Here is a 22,485-nt window from a genome sequence, read left to right as displayed (position 1 = left end):
CAGGATGGAGACAGCAGAAGCTGCTGTATCCTGAGCATCATATCATGTCACTGTGATTAGAGAGAGGTAGGACTGCATACTTTCAGTATCCTGGGCTTCATTTCATTGTCATTTCACAAATGCATTTTTTTGCAGACTGACAGCCTGCTTTTGCCTGAACTAAGGGAAACCTCCCTCCACACTTATGGAACAGTATTGCCTGAGACAAAAGGCATTTGTTTTGGGGAAAATCTAAAATTTTAACACAAGACAGCAAAATGTTTTCCTCTTCATTCTCCTGTCTAACACATGGTTTTTCTTACTGCTGTCACTGGCAAATGAGGATTTCTTTTGCTCATCTTTTCCCTTTCGTGATTAACCATGAAGAATGGCATTACGAAAAAGAAAAGCATACTCTGAGAGAGCCTTATGAGACACAGGTCTCGTTCGGCATGATCTTTTTCCAGTCCTCAGTATTTTATCTTCCCAATAAAGTAGCATTTTCCCCACTGATCACTCTCCTACTGAAGCATGAATTTTAGGGCTTGTAACATTAGACCTTTTTTTATTGATCTTCATGAGTTTGCAGTGGGGACTTCAAGGTTATTTGGTCACCAGGGTTAACTTTGCAGCAATGAAAAGCAATAAACTCTTTTAGTGCAGGTGGGTATTTATTATGAACATATCATTTCCAAAACTGCAGTACTGTTAGAAAGTATTGGAAAAAAATAAGTTCTTGTTTCCTTTGACATGTCCTTTCTTTAAGCATTCTTCTTAACTTGCTGCCCCCATGACCCCCTTAGTAGCAGATACAATTCATTTCTTATGCAGACTGACAAAAAAGATGCATGGTATATGGCACTGCATATCTTTACTTCATTATTTCCTCATAGCAAAGACTTGAAACTGTAATGTGTGAGAAAGAAAAGGTGCCAACATGACATTTACTACTGCTAATATGAATCTGATTAATTCTACAACAAGAAACATTATATTAACTCCTTATATTCTCTTGTGTGCTTTGCTGTTCAAACCAAATCGATAAATCAGAATACTTTGAGAAATAACATATGCTGGTAGAAGCAAGCAAAATCACAAAGTGATAAATTTGCAAGAAGTTTATTGTAAGGTGAGCCCAAGGCAGTATGAATAATATGATTAGTGCTTTAAGGATATTTTACATTTGCCTTGTAATGTAAAATCTTTTTAATATAGTGGAGCATACTTAAGGTGAATTTAGTTTTAGTTAAACTTTATTTTTAGTAGAGCAGAATGCAAGTCACAAGTTGTTTCACTACATTGCACATACAATATGCACAGTGAGTCTCCATGTTCAGTGAAAAACACTTTCCAGTAAAGGACTTTATTTCTCCCTTAAGTATTCCTTCCAAATGCTTATTTTTTGTTGGCAATTTTGAAAGAAAAAGAAATGAACAAATCTATACCATACAGTGATTCATTTTTTCTTAGCTCATTGGAGCATTATGATTTTTAATAACATTTTTAATTGTGGTGGGGTTTTTTAAAATGTGTGTGCTTTTTAAGTGAGTGGCTATTTGACTTTATTTTCTTTGTTTAGTGTAGTGCAGTATGAAGAAAGTTAAATATTGTAATTTTACCTTCTTCATTCTGTTATCTATTTGCAAGTTTGGTTGAAATATCAAAAATGTAGAAGCTGTGAAAAATACCAAAGAATGTGCTCAAGTATGTATTTATATGAAAAATGTGTTTCATTACGGAGGAGGGGAAAAGAAAGAAAGAAAGCAAACTAGCTTAAAGGGAACCAAAAATGTATTTGAGCTATATGTATAATGTTTCCCTTATGTATGACATGTATATTTAAGCATATATGAAATTGTGAAGAAATAACCTACAGCATTTGAACACTGAGGTATTTTTAAAATGCAGGCTGACAAACATCGGATTCAGATGTTTGATGACCTTGTGAGTGCAACATTCTCCTTGGAATAATTTCTTTTTATTCCTTTATTGGATCAAATTTAAAATGTCTGTAGAACTATTACAGTGGAAAAAATAATCTAGCTGCTAACACAACTGTCTGGCTGTAAAATATGGAAAAGACAAAAAAAATGAAAAAAATACTGGAGAGGATAAATAGCATTTTGCCAAAGTTCAGAGGCTATTGGTAAGCAAGTGAGGTTAGGTCTGGCTGTTGCTTTGTAATACCAAAGCAATACAAATAACTTTGAATGCAGGCAAATGACACATAGGTCAGGATTTTAAATGTGAACACATGCTTCAGAGGAAACCATACAGGAATAAAAATTGTTCCTGTTATGTTAGTTTAGATTCTGAAAGAAGCTTTTGTGTGTAAAGATGTAACACGATTCCATGCCTGGAGCCATGCCCTGTGGTACACAGACCACTATGTCTGTCCCAGAGTACCAAAGCTAGAGAAACTTGCATGCCTTGTATCTCCAGACTGGCACTGGCTTTTGTAACATGAAATTTACGTTTACCAGAGTGATAAAATGAAAACTTTTGTGTCATTCTGCAGTAGGATTTAATGGGGAGAGAATTTGAGTCTTGCTGAAGGTAAATCTTGAGTATCATTGCTTTAAAAAAAAAATTAAAGAGCAGTTCTGTTTCAGTATTATAAACTCTACTCTTTGAATATCTTCCAGAAATCTGCTGGTTTAATTTCTTAGTCCCATCTGTTTCCCTCTCACTGGCTATATTTGTTAGTATTTCCTCAAGCAGCATGTTGTATTGCCCTTACTGTGCTGGAGGAAAAGGGCACAGATTGATCATTTTACAGGACAGGGAAACGTTTATTTTGGGCTGGAGTGCAGTGCATTGCCTTGCTTCCTGCTCTGAGTTATAGAAAAACTTCTTCAGGAAAAAAAATAGTAGAGACTGTTTTGGTATAACAGGGAAAAAAAAGAGGCAGCAATGTCAGGAGGGCCATTAGGCTGCTTATCTGTCTTTCTACTTTGGCACGTGAAAGCTCCCAGCTCAGCATGCCATGTGTCAAATCTATCATTTGATATGTCAGGAACCATTATTCCCTCTTTTGTCACCAGTTTTGACCAAAGGATGAAAAATTGCTGTCTTACACAGACAAAATTATTGCTGAAAAAAGGGCAACTCTGGCACATAGGAGTAGGCCAAGGTGAAACACGGGGAAACTCTCCTTAGATTAGGTCTGGGTTAAGAGAATATTGATCTGTGTGCTAAAAACTGTTGATCTCTCTGAGCAGAGGATGACAAATGGTGGCAAACAAAAAATTGAGTGTCTCCAAGGACGTTTGAGCTGCTTTGTGTTTTCTGAGAGTATTTGTTTGGTTTGTGGGTTCGGCTCTAGGGATTTGAACTAAAATAAGCAAATATTAAACAGAAATGAAACAGCCACAAAATGATACAGTGAAAAACTACAAGAGGAGAACATGCAGCTAGAAATCCGAGTCGGTATTAGCATTGATAAATGGCCCAAGCATAAGAAATAACAAGTGTTAACTACTGAAGCTGAGTATATTGTAACATATTTTTGGATACATGCATGCATGCCAAAGGTAAATGGGGTTGCCCCTATATAGCCAACATCAGAATCTAGTCCTTTGTCTTACATTATGTCTGGAAAATACCTATGTTGGAGCATACATAACGCAGGCTGTAGGACATTAATCAAAGCATGTTAGCCACCTTAATTCACAAGTAAATCATATTGAAGACAGTAATAAGTAGGGGCTGTGTAACAGGGTGAACATCCTCTGTGACAAGGAACATCTCTTCTTCTTTTATTGACCATAAACAAAGGCAAAGGGAATGGGTGGGAAGAAGCCAATAGCAGGGAGTAATTGAGCAAAGGTGCTTCCCTCCCTCAGCTCCGATTAGGAAAGGAGGGAAAGCAGCTGTGGTTGGTCCAACATCCACCCAGGGAGGCCATGTAGATTCTAAAAGAACCAGAAAGAGTTGGGTGTGGGGTGGGCCCCCACCCCCAGGAGAAGGATTCACCTTGCTAGGTGAGTCATTCCTGGGCCAGAATTCTATTTTACCTTATGTTTATACTGTATTTTATTGAGTTTGAGTATGTTGGAAATAATACCCATAAAAGGCTTTGGGGCCTATACAGGGTTGAGAGATGCTGGAAACTATGTCCACATACAACCAATGTTGGAATGGAGCCATGCTTTCTCAGTTGTGAGACCCAGAACAGGTGTGACTCTCTAAGTTTGGTTCGGCATGAACCTCAGGCCTCCAAGCCCTAAGGCCATCTTGTCTGAACAATACTGGTGATTATTCCTCCCCCATTCCTGCACAGGGCTGCCAAGAGTTAAGCATCTTCTGTGACCCTCCTGCACTTGGCAGACCTGCCTTGTCACCCATAAGGAATGTGTTGATTCTCCTTCTGTCCAGGGGTCACAATGGAAGAGGAATTGTGCACGGCTACACTGACGCTCTCCCTTCTGTCACTGCTTTTGCTCCTGGATCCAAGCCAGCCCAGAGGTGGTGGTGGTGGGTGAATCTGGCTGCCCCAGTGTCCTCCAGCCAGGCAAAGGAAAGGGCAGAGATAGAGGGGAGAGAATGGGATGGGTGGTGGGGGCACCATGTGAAGCAGAATAGGGGGTTATGGGCTGAAAGGGAGGCACTGAAGGAAACATGGGTAGAATGGGAGAAGCTGCTCCAGAATCTCCTACCCCACCCCCAGGTTCACGCCACCAATCAGATCTACTCCTGGCTCTCTCAACCACTTCCTGAAAACCCTTCTACCTCCCCATCCACCTACCCAATGACCCCCCCACACACACATTCTGACTCCCTCTAGCTACCCCAACCACACCCTAAACTTTCTGAGATGGGATTTGTGCTTTAGAGGAACAAAGAGGGGTGGAGTATACCAGAGATCCCAGAGCCAGTTCTGAATGCCCTGGTCTTCTGTGGATCCTGAGGACTCTGTAGAGTTTGGGAACAGAACCACTAGTTGTTTACTGGAAGGACAAACAACTCTCTTCCCATCTTTGAAGAATACTAGAAAACTCTATGAAGGAATCTGTGTGCAGATGTTATCTCCCAGGCACTCTCCCAATGGTACGGTTTTTTGGAGGAAGGGATGATCCAGGCCTTAAAACCCACAAATGCAAAGGAGTTCAACGTAAAGGCTGAAGCTAGATCAGCTGATTGGCAAGTATTACGGCATTCTAATTCTTAGTTTGTTGGCTGTTCCAGGCAGAGACTCAGTGTTCCTCGATATTTCTACAGCACCTATCATAGCAGGGCCCTTATTTTGATCAGGTCCTTTGGGAACTACTGTAACAAAATAAGTAGTACTAATTGCATCTGGGCACCACAATAGGATGATGAATTCATTGCATGGAGGAGAGAGAAACCATTTCCTTGCATTTGCAGTAGGCTTGCATGTGAAACTATGACTGCAGATGAATCTAACAAAACTAGGTGAATGAACAGCATGGTAGTAGTTGAAATTAAATTAAGATAAATGCACAATAATCGAGATTGTAAGGAATAACTTTATGCATGTACATTGCTGAGCTCTAAATTAACTGTAATCACTTAAAAAAAGATTTGGGTGTTATTGTAAACAGCTCAGTGAAAATACTTGCGCAATGATCAGCAGCAGTCAAAAAGGCAAACAAAATGTTTGGCTGCATAAGACAGAAGTGTGATAGAAGATAACACTGGAGATATTATAACGCTGGTGCATAAATCAAAGGTATGTGTGCACCCTGTGTTCAGTTCTAGGAGAACTGGTTGGAAACAGAACACTTTTTTTTTCCTGTAGGTGACTGCTGATTCCTGGAAATTGAAACATTTCACAAAAAAAGGCTCAGTTTTGTTTAAGTTGTGATGAAAACTTGCCTGGTTGCCTGCCAGCTCACCTACATGGTTTCCTGATTCCAGCTCTTTGGTAGCTCACCTGGTTGATTGACCGGGAATTAAGGGATTGGGAGCTTTGGCTCCTAAACTGAGCTCCCAGGCTTCTTGGCTCCTCCATAGCTCTCCTGGTGGCTGCTGCAGAGTGGGGTTCCCAAGGCTTCCAGGCTCCCAGCTGTCTTTGGTCCACCAGAGGGATAAAAAGGAGCTGGAAATCCTGAGAGTGCTGGACCCCAGGTTCAGAGCAGCTCACCAGTAGCCCAAGCTCCTATGGTTTACAGGGTCTAGAGCAGTGGAGCAGCCTGCCATGTAACCTACCCCTAAAGTGGGGACTTGAAGCATTCCAGGATCTGCAGTTCTGGAGCAGTCCACCAGGTGGACTATTCTGGAGCCAGACCTACATTCCTGTTCACACAGAATTTCAAAATGTTGGGCTTTCACTGCACATCAGAATAAAACTAGAAGAGATTCAGAGACTGGGAACAAAAAATAATTAAAGGCATGGAAATGTTTCCTTATGTGGTGAGACTGAAAAGATTGGGACTCTAGTTTACGGAGTTGATAGACATGGATCTAAATAAGATATATAAATCAATGAATTAGAGATAGTAAATCTGGTGCTCACTCTTCCCCACTCTCATAACAGAAGAACAAGGGAACATCCAGTGCACATTACTTCTGAAAAAAGGAATACTTTTTTAATATACAACAAGTAATTACTTTGTGGCAATGAATTCCACAGGTTATTACTGAGGCCAAAAGTTTAGTATGATTTAAAAAAAATAGAGATTTATGTGTATGTGTATGTGTGTGTGTATATATGTGTATATGTATGTATGTATGTGTATATATAGTTGTAGGCTCACACACACACACATGATATATATGTGTGTGTGTGTGTGTGTGTGTGTGAGAGAGAGAGAGAGAGAGAGAGAGAGACTACAACTATATTAGTTATGATTAACAAACATAAGGGATATAAACCTTCATGCTTCAAGGCATACCTATCCACTGACTGTCTGGAGTTAGGAAGAAACATCCCCTGTGTGCAAGTTACTCATAGTTGGTCTTCATGGGGATTCTTGTCTTTTCTGAGGCATCTGGTAGTGTTGGAGACAGGATACTGGACTTGACAGACTACTCTGATCTAGTAAGGCATTTCCTTTGTTCCCAAGAGTTCTTTTTGTTTGTTTGTTTACATTTTTCACAGGCTCTCTTAGTGGAATAATTTATAGGCTGAAGAAATAAGATGTCTGATGTTTTCACTATAATTCAGATCCTATATGGTCAGTAAACTGTCACTCATCTATCTCATCCCCAGAAATGGGGAGGAAGGCAATGAAAAACATAAATACCACTGTCAAGGTAATTAGGATTATTCAGCTTTCTACAGAATCCAAAACATCCTGCTCTACTTCTGGGATGATTGTGGAGCTAAGTCAAAGTACTAACATTACTATCAGATGTTTTAATAATGATATGGAGCAAAACCAAACACAATGTGCATGCACACACAAATGTACACACACACATAGTGTGACATGCTATTATGCTAGTAGCTCCTTTGAAGAACATATATATATATATATAAAGAGCCCTTGGGATTCTAGCTGCTTTGAGGATCCTAGCATGGAAAAGTTAGTTAGTCCCATAAAACTTTAACAACAAATATTTAGTGTGACTATTTTGAGGCTAAGCAGTCAAGTTCTCTCATTCTGTGTCTATCACAGAAAAAATGCATTTGGGTGATGAAAATGCTGTGTTATTGTGAACTGATATTCAGGCCAGTCTTGATGAAAGTTGGTTGAAATTTTTTGAACCACGTGGGGTTTTTTTCATTGAAAGATGCACTTTGGAATGTTTTATAAACACAGTTTAATATTCACACACAAAAAATGGAAACAACTTTTTTTTATTTTGATTTTTGAAAACCAAATTATTTTAATTCAACATAAAATAAAAAATGTTTGTTTCAGTCAGAATTTTTTTGTCAAATTTTAATTTTCCATGGAAAAATTTCTAATGAAACCATTTTGTTCAAATTCGGGGAGAGTGGGGAGAGCAAGTCAAATTGGATTTTTCAAACCGCTCTGGCTGTGACTAGATGCACCTTCACTTTCCCTTGAAGTTTTAATCCTGAAGGATGAGATTGCCTGGGACCAAGTCAGAACACATACTTAGCCTAAATATTTAGACTTTGGAAAGTCCATCCTTGGCTCCGGCTGCTTTAAGGGCCTGGAGGGCATATTGCCTGTGGTTATTGGAGAGGCAAGGAATTGAGCTCACTCCCCCATTCCCTTTTCCAGCATGCAATATCTGAGTGTATTGAAAGACTACTGATTTAAGCTATTTTCTGTTGAATATTAAAGAAGAAGAAAAAAAAAAGACAGAACATCTGTATTTGTAATTTGCCCCAGGGGATTAGTTTGTTACACTGACCTCACTTTTATTTTTTCTCACACACAAATGAATAAGAACTGGGGGTCAAAATGGGATGGAAATGGGGATGTAAAAGAGGAAGGAGCTATGCCTACAACCACACATTACATGTTTTGTAATTTGTAGCATGCACCCAGGAGTCAGATTGGCTGATGAGAAGGTACAACACATTTTGCTGACTGTACAAGCATCCACCTCCAGTTGAGTCTGCTCTAGCTCCTGGAAAAATCTAGCTTATACTGGGGAATGTCAGAGGCTTTGTGAAGGGGTGCACCTGGCCTGCTGGAGGCCCTTCGGCCCTACATCCTGGCTGAGGAAGGAACGGCAAAGGTGGATCCAGGCCTGCATAAAAAGGCTGTACACAAGCACCCAATCAGATCCAAGCAGGCTCAGAAAATAGAAGCTTCAGGGCCTTAGCAGATCAGTTCCTGGCTGGGACCAGAGGGGTGAGGAAGGGAGCTTCTCTGGCCACAGGAGCTTGCCAGGCTGCATTTGCTAAACTTGGCAGCAAGGGGACCTGAGAATTCTAACCCTAAGGTAACAGGTGAATGTGAAGGGACCAGGTGGGAAGAGCATGCAGCAGTAACTAATTAAAGGAAGCAATACATGAGTGGTCTGTGCAGAGTCCCAGCATTGGAATCCCAAGTCATAGGTGGGCCTGGATTTCTCCACTGGCCACTAGCAAAGTGGCCTAAGCCCCAAGATGGGGACATGGCTCCTTTAGAAGCTTGAGTGAAGGGCAAGATTTAAAGGGCCCAGAGATGGGGCTGAAGACCCTCATGAGGGCAGACAGTTTGGTGAACTCAGTTTAGTTGTACAAAGATATTGCAAGATCACTATTCACACAGACAATTTTATAATGGTTTTTTGATTTATGAAGTAAAAATAAGTAAAAATAAACTTTCTGTAGAAGTGTGTGTGTGTGTATATACACATATATATATATATAATTATGCACTGACTCTCGTTACCTACAAGTTCATATCTGTGCAATAAAGTGTAACGGACTATTTTCATCAGTGGAAAACGTTGTCCTTCCTTTCACTCCCAATAAGTAACATTAAACGTAGGCAACAATAATGTATAAACTGTGGCACCTCTTTGATACTTTTTAGGCATCCTCCAAAAGTGCTGATCTTTGGCTAGTCTATACATAATTCACTTATTCCTAAAATAACTAAGATGTTATATATTCCATGACAGCTATAATTCTAATCCAGCAATTATAAATACAGTATATTCTCAATTATTAAACCATTTTACAAAGCAAAATTTTATTTTATTTTATAGAATAATTCAAATATTAAGCAGATTGGAAAAAAAATGTTAGCAGTATAAAATCTGACGCCTACAATCAACACTTTAACTCCAGGGCCATATGATATGCAGGTATATATGCTTTGCTCTAGGCAAAAAAAGAGAAAAAAATAGTATGAACTAGTACTACACTTCTGTCAGTTAGATATGGGTGAATTATGGATTTTTCAGTTCACTGGCAACTCCAAAACACAAACAAACAAAATATTCAGGTCAAACCAAAAGTGAAATTTTTGATGAATCACAAAGGTAAAAAAAACAAAACGAAGTTTTGTTTTGATTTCAAGTAGACTTCTTCTCCTTTCTTTTGTACTTTTAATTATAAAAATACATTTGAAGGAAATTTCTAATCAAAAAGTAATTTCAAACTTCCCATTTCAAAAATGCCAAAATGAAACATTTTGACTTTTTCAGAATTTTTTGTTTTGTTTCTTTTCAACACAATCAACTTTGCAAAACTGACATGGATTTGCAAAATGTTTTGGTGTCACCAAATCTGCATTTTGTCCCCCAAAATATGTTTTGGACAAAAAAAATGCCTGGCTCTGTGTCAGTTACTAGTTTTTTGTATTTGTTTACACAAGGGAAAATTCTCCCTCATGCAGAGGGCCAGCACAGTGCTGATGTACCACTTTAAGACCATAAATTATATACAAGTTTTGTGCTAGCCTTCTCTCACCTAAAGTTTTTATGCATGAAAATTATGTTAATCTACTATGTTCTTCCTTAATCCTTATTTACACATGTGTGTTTATGGCCATGCGAAACATATCTTTAAACTACATGTAACAGCCATTAGCACTTGACTATAAAATATTTATTCTAAAATAACTTTTAATTAAAGCTAGGGCTTACTTCCTATAAACGAGCAATATTGTGAACCACATATGTTAAGGTATGGAAATATACCATTACACCAGATTTTGTGTCCTGGGGAGAAGGAGAACCCACATGGACATTGAAGGCCATGATTAAGTGTCCTGATACTCCTCTAACTCCAAAAGGCTTCAGAGAGAACCTTCAGAGATGTTTGGTGTCCAAAGGCCAAAGCATGCAGGACCTAACAGGACCTTTGTTGCACCAGGAGGATGCACTGTTGCATCCAGCCCTGAATTGTGGATACTGGCTATTGGACAGGTGCTAGAGAAAGCCATGTGATCCCGGTCTGAGGGACAACACTGCCAAAGACTGCAGATTTTCTCAGGGAGGAGAACTACCCTAGCTAACAAGGAAGAATTTAAGGCTTGGCTTGAACATGCCATTCAAATGGACCAGGAATGGTCATGCTCTGAATGACAAAAAAGAAGAGACTGGTAGAAAGCCTAAGAGGATCTGCTGCAGATTTTAGTAGATCTCTCAGGGTTAGCAACCCTGAAGCCACTGCTGTAGATTATCTCTCCATGTTGGAAGGACTCTTTGGAAGTACTGAGACTAGAGCAGATGTCCTGCTTAAGTTTCAAACCTCGTGGCAGGAACCTGGAGAGAACTTCTCTCCACCTATGTGTTACTTATTGAATGCCTCCTTCAACGGGGCCCCCACAAGAAAGGAGTTGCAGGGAAAGAACTAAACTGCCTGAGAGTTGAACAGGACCTTAGAGGTGCAAGACATGCTGGTTTGCTACTGCTTCAATCGAGACTTGAGGAGAGGAAGGGAAATCTGCCACAATTTCCCTGTCGAAAGACTAATATAGAGACTAATATAGAGATAGCTGTCCTTGCAGTGAGAGCAATGTGTAAGATGGTCAAGGCAAAACCTGACTTGACTACTGCTAAGGTGGAGAGAGCTGTTGATGTTTTGGGAGCATCTCTTGAAACCATTCCTGAAGTCTACTCCTTAGATCATGATGGTGGGCATCACAGTGCCCTTCGAGAACAGGACCCTGGCCTTCTGCGATGCCTGAGCTCAAAAGGTGGAGAAATAAGCCCCTCTGTCTGACACCAGGTTCAGACACATGCACTGATCGTCGGAGCCCTTGGCACATGGGACCCCAGTAACGAGCGAGTGCCGAGAGAATGCAGAATCAGTCAACGCTACGTTCAGCTGATGCGGCAACTCATGGTCTCGAACGCCATCAGGTGGTCGAGGGACATCTACGTAGAACATATCATGGGACATCAGCAATAACAGGGGAGATGAGCTGGAGTGCTGATGAGAAGCGTAGTCGGGAAAGTAACTGAAATACTTCTCTGATGGATTGTATTTTCTAAATAAGCAACTTACCCTAAATTCTCAATTACTGAGGGACAATCTTCACTCATTGATATATTTTCTTTCCACAACCAACTTTCTGCATAATTTTTTGTAAGTGATGTACCCGAATACTTGGATGCTAATAGCTAAACTGTATTGTTAAATTTATTCACCTAAGTTTGGGCTATTGCTGATTATGCACTATCTGTATCTTATGACTTTTAAAGCAAACTTTGTATTTGTGGATAATCTAAGCACTATACCCAGATGTGCAGACACTCTTTTCTCAACTTATATGTTATATAACTTTTTAACATTAGCTTTAATTTTTTTTTTAATCTTATACAACAGTAACTAATAAAGCATGTCTGTGTGTTTGCTAAGCATGGAATTACCTAGGTTTCATAGATCTTTTCCCCCTTACAGTTTCAAAACAGCAGTTACTATTACGCTCCCTTGAAAGTCGGTAGCATCTTCACTAATTTTGCTCTTCTATTTTTGCTAAGATATTTCCTGGTCAGAAATAAATTAATTTAGACACATAGGAAAGCATAGTTTCTTCATTCAAGCTTGCAGTGAGCTCTCGCTGATTCTCCATTGTTGGCTATAAACACACATTCTGCCACACACAGACACTCTGCAGATAGATTTCATCATACAACTCTATTTCTTCTTGGTGTAGCCATAACTCCACCCTTTCTAAGAAAAGAAGTAAGAAGGCCAGCATGTTCTTTATTAAACTAAATGAAATGATTGTGATTGCTTATGTAGCTTGGCTCTTGGGATGTATGAAATGGGATTCTGGAAGAGCAGGAAACTCAGCACTCCTCCCTACTGATACCACGTGTTCACTGCAGAATTCATGACAGCTCTTTAATATGGAGAATATCTGAGTTCCTATGTTGGTTTAGACACTTATTCCTTATGTGAAATCAGCAAAGTCGTTCAAACTCTCAAGTTTTTCCATCTGCAAAATGGGGATACCTCATAGGTATGTTGTGAGAACTCATAAGCATTAACTAATAAAGTATACTGAAGATGAAAAGCACTATGACTATTAAGTGTAGTAAAATTTTCAATATGGGTTTCTTGTGTTTCTTTTTTATTTTATTTTATTCAAGTTTTTCATACATGACTTTTAAGATTTCTAAGGCTGCCATGTCATCTCAACACGCTCATGCTTCACACTATGGAGTTTTTTTTACTGTTGCTCAGTGGTACATATTCTGTCAAAAGAGTGAGACTGGGGCCCAGGAATTTGAAAAGACACTAACTTCATTTTTTGTATATGTCTGATAATACCATCTTAAATATATGATTTTATGCATTTTATTTTCTTGGTTACAAGAGGAGAACAAAGTTCAGTGTTTAGTGCCAGATTTTTTTGAACATTTTTCAAAAGTTAGAGAGGGAGTGGAGGGCAGAGAAAGAGAGTTATAATTCAATTCAAAGACTGGAAAGAGAAAACAGCATAAGTAACTAGTTGTAGATTTCCACTATGGGCAGAATTCCACACATTTTTTTCAGCTCATCACACTATAACTTTAAACCTGATGACTTACTTCTCTTGGATGGTTTTTCAACCTGATTGAAACATAGCAGTGAGCTACAGGACAATAGTCTAGAAAAAGGGTATTGGCCTAAAATTTCATGAATGACTAGTAAAGTTGCTTCAGTTTTTGGGTGCTCAATTTGAGACACATTTACAGGGCCTGATGATTCAGAGGTTATGTGCTCAGTACTCTTAACATATGGAGGATGGAAATAATGTAGCTAAAATTCATAATATTTAAAGTGAATTGATATAGCCAAAGCTTAGTCTACACAAGACCAAAGAAATTATCTGCATCTTAAATCCACTAAAAGCAACAAAGAATCCTGTGGCACCTTATGGACTAACAGACGTTTTGCAGCATGAGCTTTCGTGGGTGAATACCCACTTCTTCGGATGCAAGTGGTGGAAATTTCCAGGGGCAGGTTTATATATGCAAGCAAGAAGCAAGCTAGAGATAACGAAGTTAGTTCAATCAGGGAGGATGAGGCCCTGTTCTAGCAGTTGAGGTGTGAAAACCAAGGGAGGAGAAACTGGTTCTGTAATTGGCAAGCCATTCACAGTCTTTGTTTAATCCTGAGCTGATGGTGTCAGATTTGCAGATGAACTGGAGCTCAGGACCAGACTTCAAAGAGAAACTGCTGAGCTCCAGTTCATCTGCAAATTTGACACCATCAGCTCAGGATTAAACAAAGACTGTGAATGGCTTGCCAATTACAGAACCAGTTTCTCCTCCCTTGGTTTTCACACCTCAACTGCTAGAACAGGGCCTCATCCTCCCTGATTGAACTAACCTCGTTATCTCTAGCTTGCTTCTTGATGTCTTGCATCATATAAACCTGCCCTGGAAATTTCCACCACTTGCATCCGAAGAAGTGGGTATTCACCCACGAAAGCTAATGCTGCAAAACGTCTGTTAGTCTATAAGGTGCCACAGGATTCTTTGTTGCTTTTACAGATCCAGACTAACACGGCTACCCCTCTGATACTTAAATCCACTACTTATCCATTAGCAACACCTGACTTAAATAATGTGTTCTGTCTCTAAACACACAAACACTGTATATGACAATCAGAAAGCAAAGCTACCTAGAAAATATGTCTAAGCTTGTGTGGCATTAGGAAAAGAAGGAAGAGGTGGAAAGCAACCTATACTGCAATAGCAGTGCTCTAGACCAATTTTACTGCTATACATCATCAGGAGCAAAAAGAATCCAAAAGAAAGTAAAGGTTCAAATTAAAAATGAAGAAATGAAATCCTAATCTTATGTAGTACTTTCTTTTCGTATCCTTCAGTTCTTTAATACAGACACACAGAATATGTAAATCAATCAACTATAGTCCTTATCAAATTACCTACATCTGTGAATGAGGTTAAGCCCCATTACTGTTAAAATTCTGTTAAATGAATGATTTTAGGAATTACTATGGACCACATTGTTCATGGGAGCTATGCACATGGAGGCAACAGTCCTAGCACATATCTACCCTTCCCATATGGAGAGGTAATTCAGCCCCATCATAGACACAAATGCTTTGAGTCTGGGGATCCAGGCAAGGGGGTGGGGCGGAGCCAAGCAGATGCTCATATACAAGTACAGTACTCGCATAGAGTTCCCCATATGGATAGTATGACCCATATTAACGTTTCTCTGCACCCAAACTCCATTCTGGGGATCCACCCCCTTTCATGGGGTTCGAGGAAGTGACTGGCTGTAGAACCTCTGTCAGTTTGGCTGGAGAGTGCTGTGCTGGTCACAACATCTTCCTGGTCACCATCTGATTCCCTGCGATCCATGAAGTTAGTGGTCAAGTCCTGTAGTCTATTCCCCACGACACCAACAGAATAACTCAGGAGAAAACTCCATGAGAACCTCTGGGTCTTACGACTCTTTTTACTTCTCCTATGGGATAATCCACAGGGTTGGAAGTTGGTGATTGGGCAGGCTGTACATAAACAATACCTGAAATGTATAATCACCCAGCTTTTCAAAACAGTGTCTATTTCTGTGGACACACCATTCGCACTGCAATTGTAACAGTATGGACTAACTTGCACACATAACTATATATCTATGTATTTAGTGATATTTCAAAATCAAGGGGAAAAGGCCAGCTCCTAGTCAAAATTTCTGGGCAAAGAGGAGCAATGTCCTGTTCTATATAGCAAGACAGAGTCATCCTACAAGCACGACTATCCTTTGAAGGAAGTGCCTGCTGAAGACAAACTTTTCTTCTGCTGTCTCTCTTACCTTTATTTTCTCCAAGAGATGTTCAGCCAGTTCTGTGTAGTGAAATTTAGCTTAGCTCTGCATAAAGTAGCTTCATCCATTTTTGCTTCCAAAAGGTCTTTTTGAGCACCAGCAAGGCCTGTCACTTGATCTTCATAACTGGACCCAGCTCCAGAAAAAACAATACTTGTCTAATAATAAGCTTTAGTCCTAATATTCAATTATTAGTTGCAGGGACTCATTCAATTTAAAATTCCATGAAGGGTTCACTCCTGAAACTGACTTAGATGCACAATTCCTACTGAAATGAGTGGGAGGTCTAAGTGTGAATTAATGGCAGTGTAGTAGGTCTCGTAAAGTTGGGATGACTGGTTACTGCAAAGTATGAGCTTCAGCCCATGCCTCATTGAAATTGGCTTTATAGTAGATAGTTTTGGTTTTTGTTTTTAATTATTGGAAGTAACTTTGATACCAATGTATCCAGGGATGTGGTGGTAATAATTTTCATCTAGCAGCTTTCATCTAGAAAGATTCCCAAAATGCTTTGCAAACTGAATACAAATTAAAGCGATGAAATAACATCTATGCCCAATGTTCCTAGACCCAACTATCCAATACCAGCAAAACTTCTAAAAATATCTTCCTTCCATTGTATTAAGGTTATGTACCCAGTTCAGCTAAATAAATTGCTACTGCTTGCCTTTTTATCTGTTGCAAAAGTTTGTATTTCACAAATTAAATCTTGACTGGCTTAAAACACAGTGCAAGCCTGGATATATATATTTTTTTGCATGCTCACAATCCCAAAGGTGCTACCTTGCCCTTCTGTAAAGCCCTCACATCCCAGTAAGTCTCTTGCATTGTCCACACAGTCACATGCTAGGGATGAAATTGCAGCTACTAGGGCTTCCTCAGGCCTCAGTTTATTTAATCTGAACATGTGTTTTCTCAGCCAAATATGCTTACACATAACAAAAGTTGTTTCTCTTTCTTCTTCTTGACTTTTTATTATGACAAGTAGTATGATAATTTGTTAAAGTGGAGGGGTGGGAGTCAGGTATCCTGTGTCTGGTACCTGGGTGTGACTCTTCTGGTGGAATCTCACTGTGTGTGTCTGACTCGGTTTACCCATCTGCAACATGGGTGTTGTGAGGATGAATTATTTAATATTGTAGATACTTTGGCAGGTCCTATAAAAGTTCAAAGCACAGTGTTACTCATTGTGGAGTCACTGAAGCTAGTAATCAATGATGTGGGAGTACTGTCTCTGCTTTGCTGTTTGCTGTGTGCTATGGAGACTCAAAATCTTAAGCAAAATTAGAAATCTCACCAAGTTCAGAAAAAAACAAAAAAGGTGTGTGTGTGGGGGGAGGAGAACAAAGTTCTTTTTGGTATTTTTCTCTCCTCTCTTTCTTTGTTTCAAAATCTCTTCCCCAGTCTACAAAGGTACCTTAAGTTCCCTGACATGGGTTAGATTCAAATATCTATCTCTAGGTCCTATGAACTCCTGTGAGCATCCTTGTTCAAGATTCTTAAAAAGATTTGTTTCAACATGACCATGTGTATTTTTCCTTATTGGTTTATACTCAGATGACGTGGATAGAAGTCACATGTTGTTCTTTGTAAATAAGGAGTAAGAGCTATACATGCTTTTGTCCTGTAAAATTTATGCATGTTTAATTACTCAGACACAGTAATCCAATTATAATTATATATATTTAATCTTTTATTTTTAATATGGATTTTTTATTTTATAACTTTGAAGCTGGTTATATAGGAACAACCCCCGCCCCCTTTAATCTTATGGCCAGCCCTTGTCTACAATTACAAATAAGGATTGCTTTTGCACACTTCTTAGTACTTACGTATTATATATACTATTCAAGAAATGTGAATGATCTGCACATAACTCGTTGCAGTGAAAATGACTGACCACTCTGTAAGAAGCTGCATTCTGTCTGTGCTATTCTGCTCTTAGCCCAAGAGAGCTGATGATAGCCCTGCACATAGTACAAAACTTACTGCACCACATTTTATAACCCACGTGTCAAAACTGTGTCTGCAAAACAGGTGTGCTTGTGCCAAAAGGGCCAGAAGTAGTTCCACTCATTTTAATTGGCTTTGGATCATGCCCAGAACGTTGACCTGATCCAACATCTGTCAGCATCAGTGGAAATGCTCCCATTTACTTCAGGGGGAGTTGGCTCAGACCTAGTACAGGTTTGCTAATGCAAATCGGATAATTAGGAGGGGGCATGTAAATGCATACTCTGTACATGTAGTTATCTACTTACAGGTGAGTGCATTTAACACAGGTGCACATGTTATGAAAATTTAGCAAATTATGTTTGCAGGCACCCTTTCTTCCAAAGCCTTTAAGTATAAACACTGGAATAAGAAGAGCTCAGGTAGACCCAAATACCCTGCTTATTATCATTAATAAACATTCATGAAAGACTTTTTTGGGTGCTTAAAAGAACATTGCCAAAAACTTTTTAAATGTTGTGTAATATTTTTCTTTCCTTGGGCCAGATCTTCGAGGACCCACAACTTCATGACTTCAGTGGAAGCTTAGGGGGCTCAGTTCCTTTCCAGAGGGGCTGAGCCCAGGCAGGATCAGGCCTATTTTTCATAATATCCTCATAAAAATATTAAAACTATTTTTCCCCCATCAGTTTGTCTCTTTCTATTTGGCAAATATACATTTTGTTCACTATATTTTAAGCTGAATTGTAATTAAGCTCATAGTTTTTAATAGCACCTTCATGGTACTGTGTATAGTTCCTTATGTCAAAATTGCTTTGTCTGTGCATTAGTATTACCAGTGAGGCCTGTCCATCTGGGAAGTGTGTTTTATTAGGCATCAAAAAAGCAGAGATAAAAGATCTCAATGTATTTTTGTTTTGGTGGGTCCTACAAAAATCATTCTTGGTGATGGAATAGCAGGTTTTTTCGCTTTTAAAACAGATACAGAGGGTTTATTTTCTGCTGTTTCCAGTATGTGATAGGTGGAGTTGTAGAAACCACCTGCAGCTCTATGTTAGTTTGATGCCAGCCGGTTATAGCTACAAGGGTCCAGAACACCTGCCGGGTATTGCCAAAGTGCTGTGATACACTGGCTGTGCTCCCAATTCTTTGGCCACACCGGCTATGCCGTAAGTCGAGAGAGGACATAAAGTTAGCAATGGCGGCTCAGTCACTGGGCAAACAACAGCATAAACCTTTTATTGTAAATGCCAGCTTTTGAAACGTTTACTTGCTTGTTGTTTATAAATATTCATTATTCCCCTGACCTCAAAATCTGAAAGTAGATATGTCTCTGTAAATGAATGGCCATGCATCCTGCAGGAAAACTCAAAGAAAGAAATATTGGGTGGGGGACTGGTCGCCGCATCATGATGTTTGATCCTACAAGGGATGTAGCTTGAAACTGTTAAGCTTATTTTACAGACGTCACCAAGCTAGATTTAATCAGCTAGATTTAATCAGCTGAAGTATTGCTTCAGCCACTCATCCATCCAAGTCTACCTCCCTCTACCTTATTGTGACCAAGTCAAAACCTTTCAAAACTAAATTGGTTTAAAATTTAGGTATTTTGGGGGGGAGAGCAGGGGTGGAAGGAGCAGGGAATGTGATAAATATTGGTGCCCTGTCCCTATTATGATGAAGAGAGCAGTTACCACGCACAGGCATTACATACATGTGGCAACAGCCATGCCAACATCATCAGCAATTGACACACATCGTTCTAACTGGAGCTATAAAAAGTACTGAGAGATTAGCTCAAGGCATCGCTGCACAGTTGAGGTAGTTTTTGTAGGAAAACCCAAAGGGCCAATTATTTACCTTTGTTTCCCAGCCTTTTCCCCCCTTTCTGAGAATTGTATTAGCTTGGTTTTACTTTTGTTTTAAACTGAAAAAAGCATTTTCCATGAGGCATGTATTCTGTTCTGTCTGCTGTCACACTCCCGTGTGTGAACGTGTATTATCCATTTAGTAGTTCCTACTGTAATGACTGCTGCCATCACAGACAGGATAAACGGATCAAGGGGAGAAATAGCCCTAAATTGAATTCTGTTCTTTTTTGTGTTGTTAGATGTATGCATATGTCTAATTATTGGGTTATAAATGCACTGAGATCCTCCCAAGATAGATGCTGTGTTTAGTGCAAATAGTATTTATTTAACTGCTATAACTATCTGATATTAAGGCTAGCTCTGAGATCCTGAGTGTCTTATTGAAGTGTCTCTCTCTCTCTCTCTCTCTCAGTTGTGTAAATGCTTTAAGTGCTAAAGAGGTATGGGTTTAGTGCTTAGTGTCTAGATTATTTTCTTTCTCTCTGTCCCACTTTTTAAGGGTAATAAGAACATAATAGAGAGCACAGAGCAAGAGTGTCCTGCTATACCACTGATGGGAGAACTCAGAACTCAGCAATATTTAGGCACAATCTACCTCCTTGTACCAGGCAAAAATGTAGCCTAATGCCATTGAAATCATGGAGTTTGACTTAAATAAAATTGTGCCTGCTTATACTATGTCTGACTTTAGTCTGAGGCAAGATTGGGGGTAGCCCACGATTGGGAAGTAGGGAGATGACAAAGATGGCTTTACACCACCTTTGTGACTCCTGGATCTTGCAGTCAGCCCCAGGGAATTTAGGGCACCCTTAGAACTGGTCTCAACTATTCCTAGCTGCCTGCAGCTCCCAGGAGCTGTCCCAACAGCCATGGGTAGCTGGAGCATCAGTCCTCTGGCCACACAGCCTCTTTCCCAGCTATACTCCCTAACTAGGGGACAAGGAGAAGGTATCACAGAGGCACTAAGCCAGCTCTAAGCCACCTAGGGAAATGCCAAGGTAATCATGTAATGCAGTCGAAACATAGGGGAGAAACTGGGGTGTAAGAGTCAGATGATGATCTCTGTTACACCAGAGTAAATCTAGAGAAAGTCCACTGAAGTCAGTAATGATTGTAATCAGTCGTCTCCCATCTCAGTCTCAGATCAAAATTTAGTCAGAGTGTTGAACTCTGCTCTGACTCATCATGCAATACTACTGAAGTTAGTGGAATGTAAATCAGGGCAACATTTAGCAAAGAGTGGTGGTCTTAATTCTGCATTTCCTTCAAAAGTGCTGTTTACCATTAAAAAAATGCTTTGGAGTATATTATTTTATTTTAAGACACCAAAAGCAGAAATTTGTCTTTTTAACTATGATGCTTACTTTAATAAATATTGTAATCTTCTTTGTTGTGGTACTACATTTCACACCCCATGTCCCTGTCATAGTGTCACTGCTAGGAATAATATTTATTACGTTTTAGATGATGACAGTCTTATTCAGCAGTCATCAGCACATATCCTACAAGTTCAAACATCCTGATTGCCTTGGGGACATCTTTTTACCTTCACCCTGACAACTGTGCACTGTGTTTTTTATAATGCTTATTCTTAAGATATCCTGAGTTCTTTAAATGAAATATCTCTGTACTATGTGTTTTCATTTATTTTATCTTTTCTTTGTAGCATTGGTCAGTATTGGTCAGGCCAATGAAGGAAGGAAATTTGAGCTGAATGTGATGTTGGTTCAGAAAAAATACATCACCGGACAAGGTGTGGTGGCACCAGTTGCAGATGATATGATAGTGAGCAAAGACTAAATCTGCATCACAGACTCTGGTTTAAGTCAGATAATGTAGTTCTAGATGCCATACCAGATCAGACCAGTTCTCTACCTTATCCAGTATCATCTACACATCAAACTTTCTTTTCTTAGTCATAGTATCTGATAATAACGATCTGTCTTCCTTGCCAGCTTGTACGAGAAATAGTTTGATTCACATTTGACTCACATTAGTGAGAGAAAGTCAAGTCAGAGATGAGTTTTGCTTATGGTTAGGAATTCTTTGAGAGCTGTTGTTTTTGTTATTTCCCAGTATGCAGAAACGAGCCCCAAAGTTTAGGCCCAGCTTCTGTGAAAGTTCTGTCTCCTGCACTCAGCAGCTTCCTTCGCAGAGGTTCTCAAACTGTGGTCCATGGACCAGCAGTGGTCCGCGAGCTCCATTCAGGTGGTCCGTGGATAGTTCCCTCTAAGGTGTGCGCCTGGGTGGCCACACACAAGAGAATGAAGGGCCACCCACCTAATTAGTGGAGCCGCGCAGGCAGGGCTCCACTAATTAGGTGCCTGGACCCTGGAGAAGATGCATATGTAAAGTGAGGTGGTGGCCTTGGGGGGAATAGGAGGTAAGTGGGAGGGGGCAGTGGGGTGAGAAGAGGGGGTGGGGGGAATTTGGGACGTGCAGTACTGCAGTGACCAGAGAAAGAGGTGACTTTCCCCAGTAACAGGTCTGCAGCTGCCGGGGAGAGATGGTCCTCCTTTCCAGCCTCAGCTCTGCAGCAGGGGGCTGCTGCGGCGGGTGAGAGAGGGTGAGACCCTCATCCTTCCCAGCCCCAGTTCGGGGGCTGCCATGGCAGGAGACAGAGGGCACATCCATCACATTAGAAAGGTAAGACTACTGATATTAAAATATGAGTCGTGTGCTTTTATTTGCAGAACAACAAAAAAAAGTTTATTATTGAGGGGTTTTTTTTATATAGCACTTTTATACAAAGTGCTTTACAGTAGTTAGCTAATGTTACAAACAACATTTGGAAAGATCATTAAGTGGTCCAGTGAGACCCTCAGCAATTTTCAAGTGGTCAGTGAAAAATAAGTTTGAGAACCACTAGTCTAGTGGTCAATAGTTTCATTGTTCCAGTGAAGTGTAGCTATCTTGAGAAGTCATAGTCAAGTAGGGTGAAGTAGTCCCACAGGCAGAAATGTCCTATCACGTAGAGGGGTTTGATTATCAAAACAGAGACCTTAAAGTGAATAGTTATGGCAATTTATGTTGCTAAGCAGAAAAATCTGCTGTATTTTGAACTTC

The sequence above is a fragment of the Mauremys reevesii genome, linkage group 1 (genome assembly GCF_016161935.1).
Source record: "Mauremys reevesii isolate NIE-2019 linkage group 1, ASM1616193v1, whole genome shotgun sequence".
NCBI lineage: Eukaryota > Metazoa > Chordata > Testudines > Geoemydidae > Mauremys > Mauremys reevesii.
The sequence above is the reverse complement of the archived record's forward strand: the minus strand, read 5'-3'. Positions refer to the sequence as shown.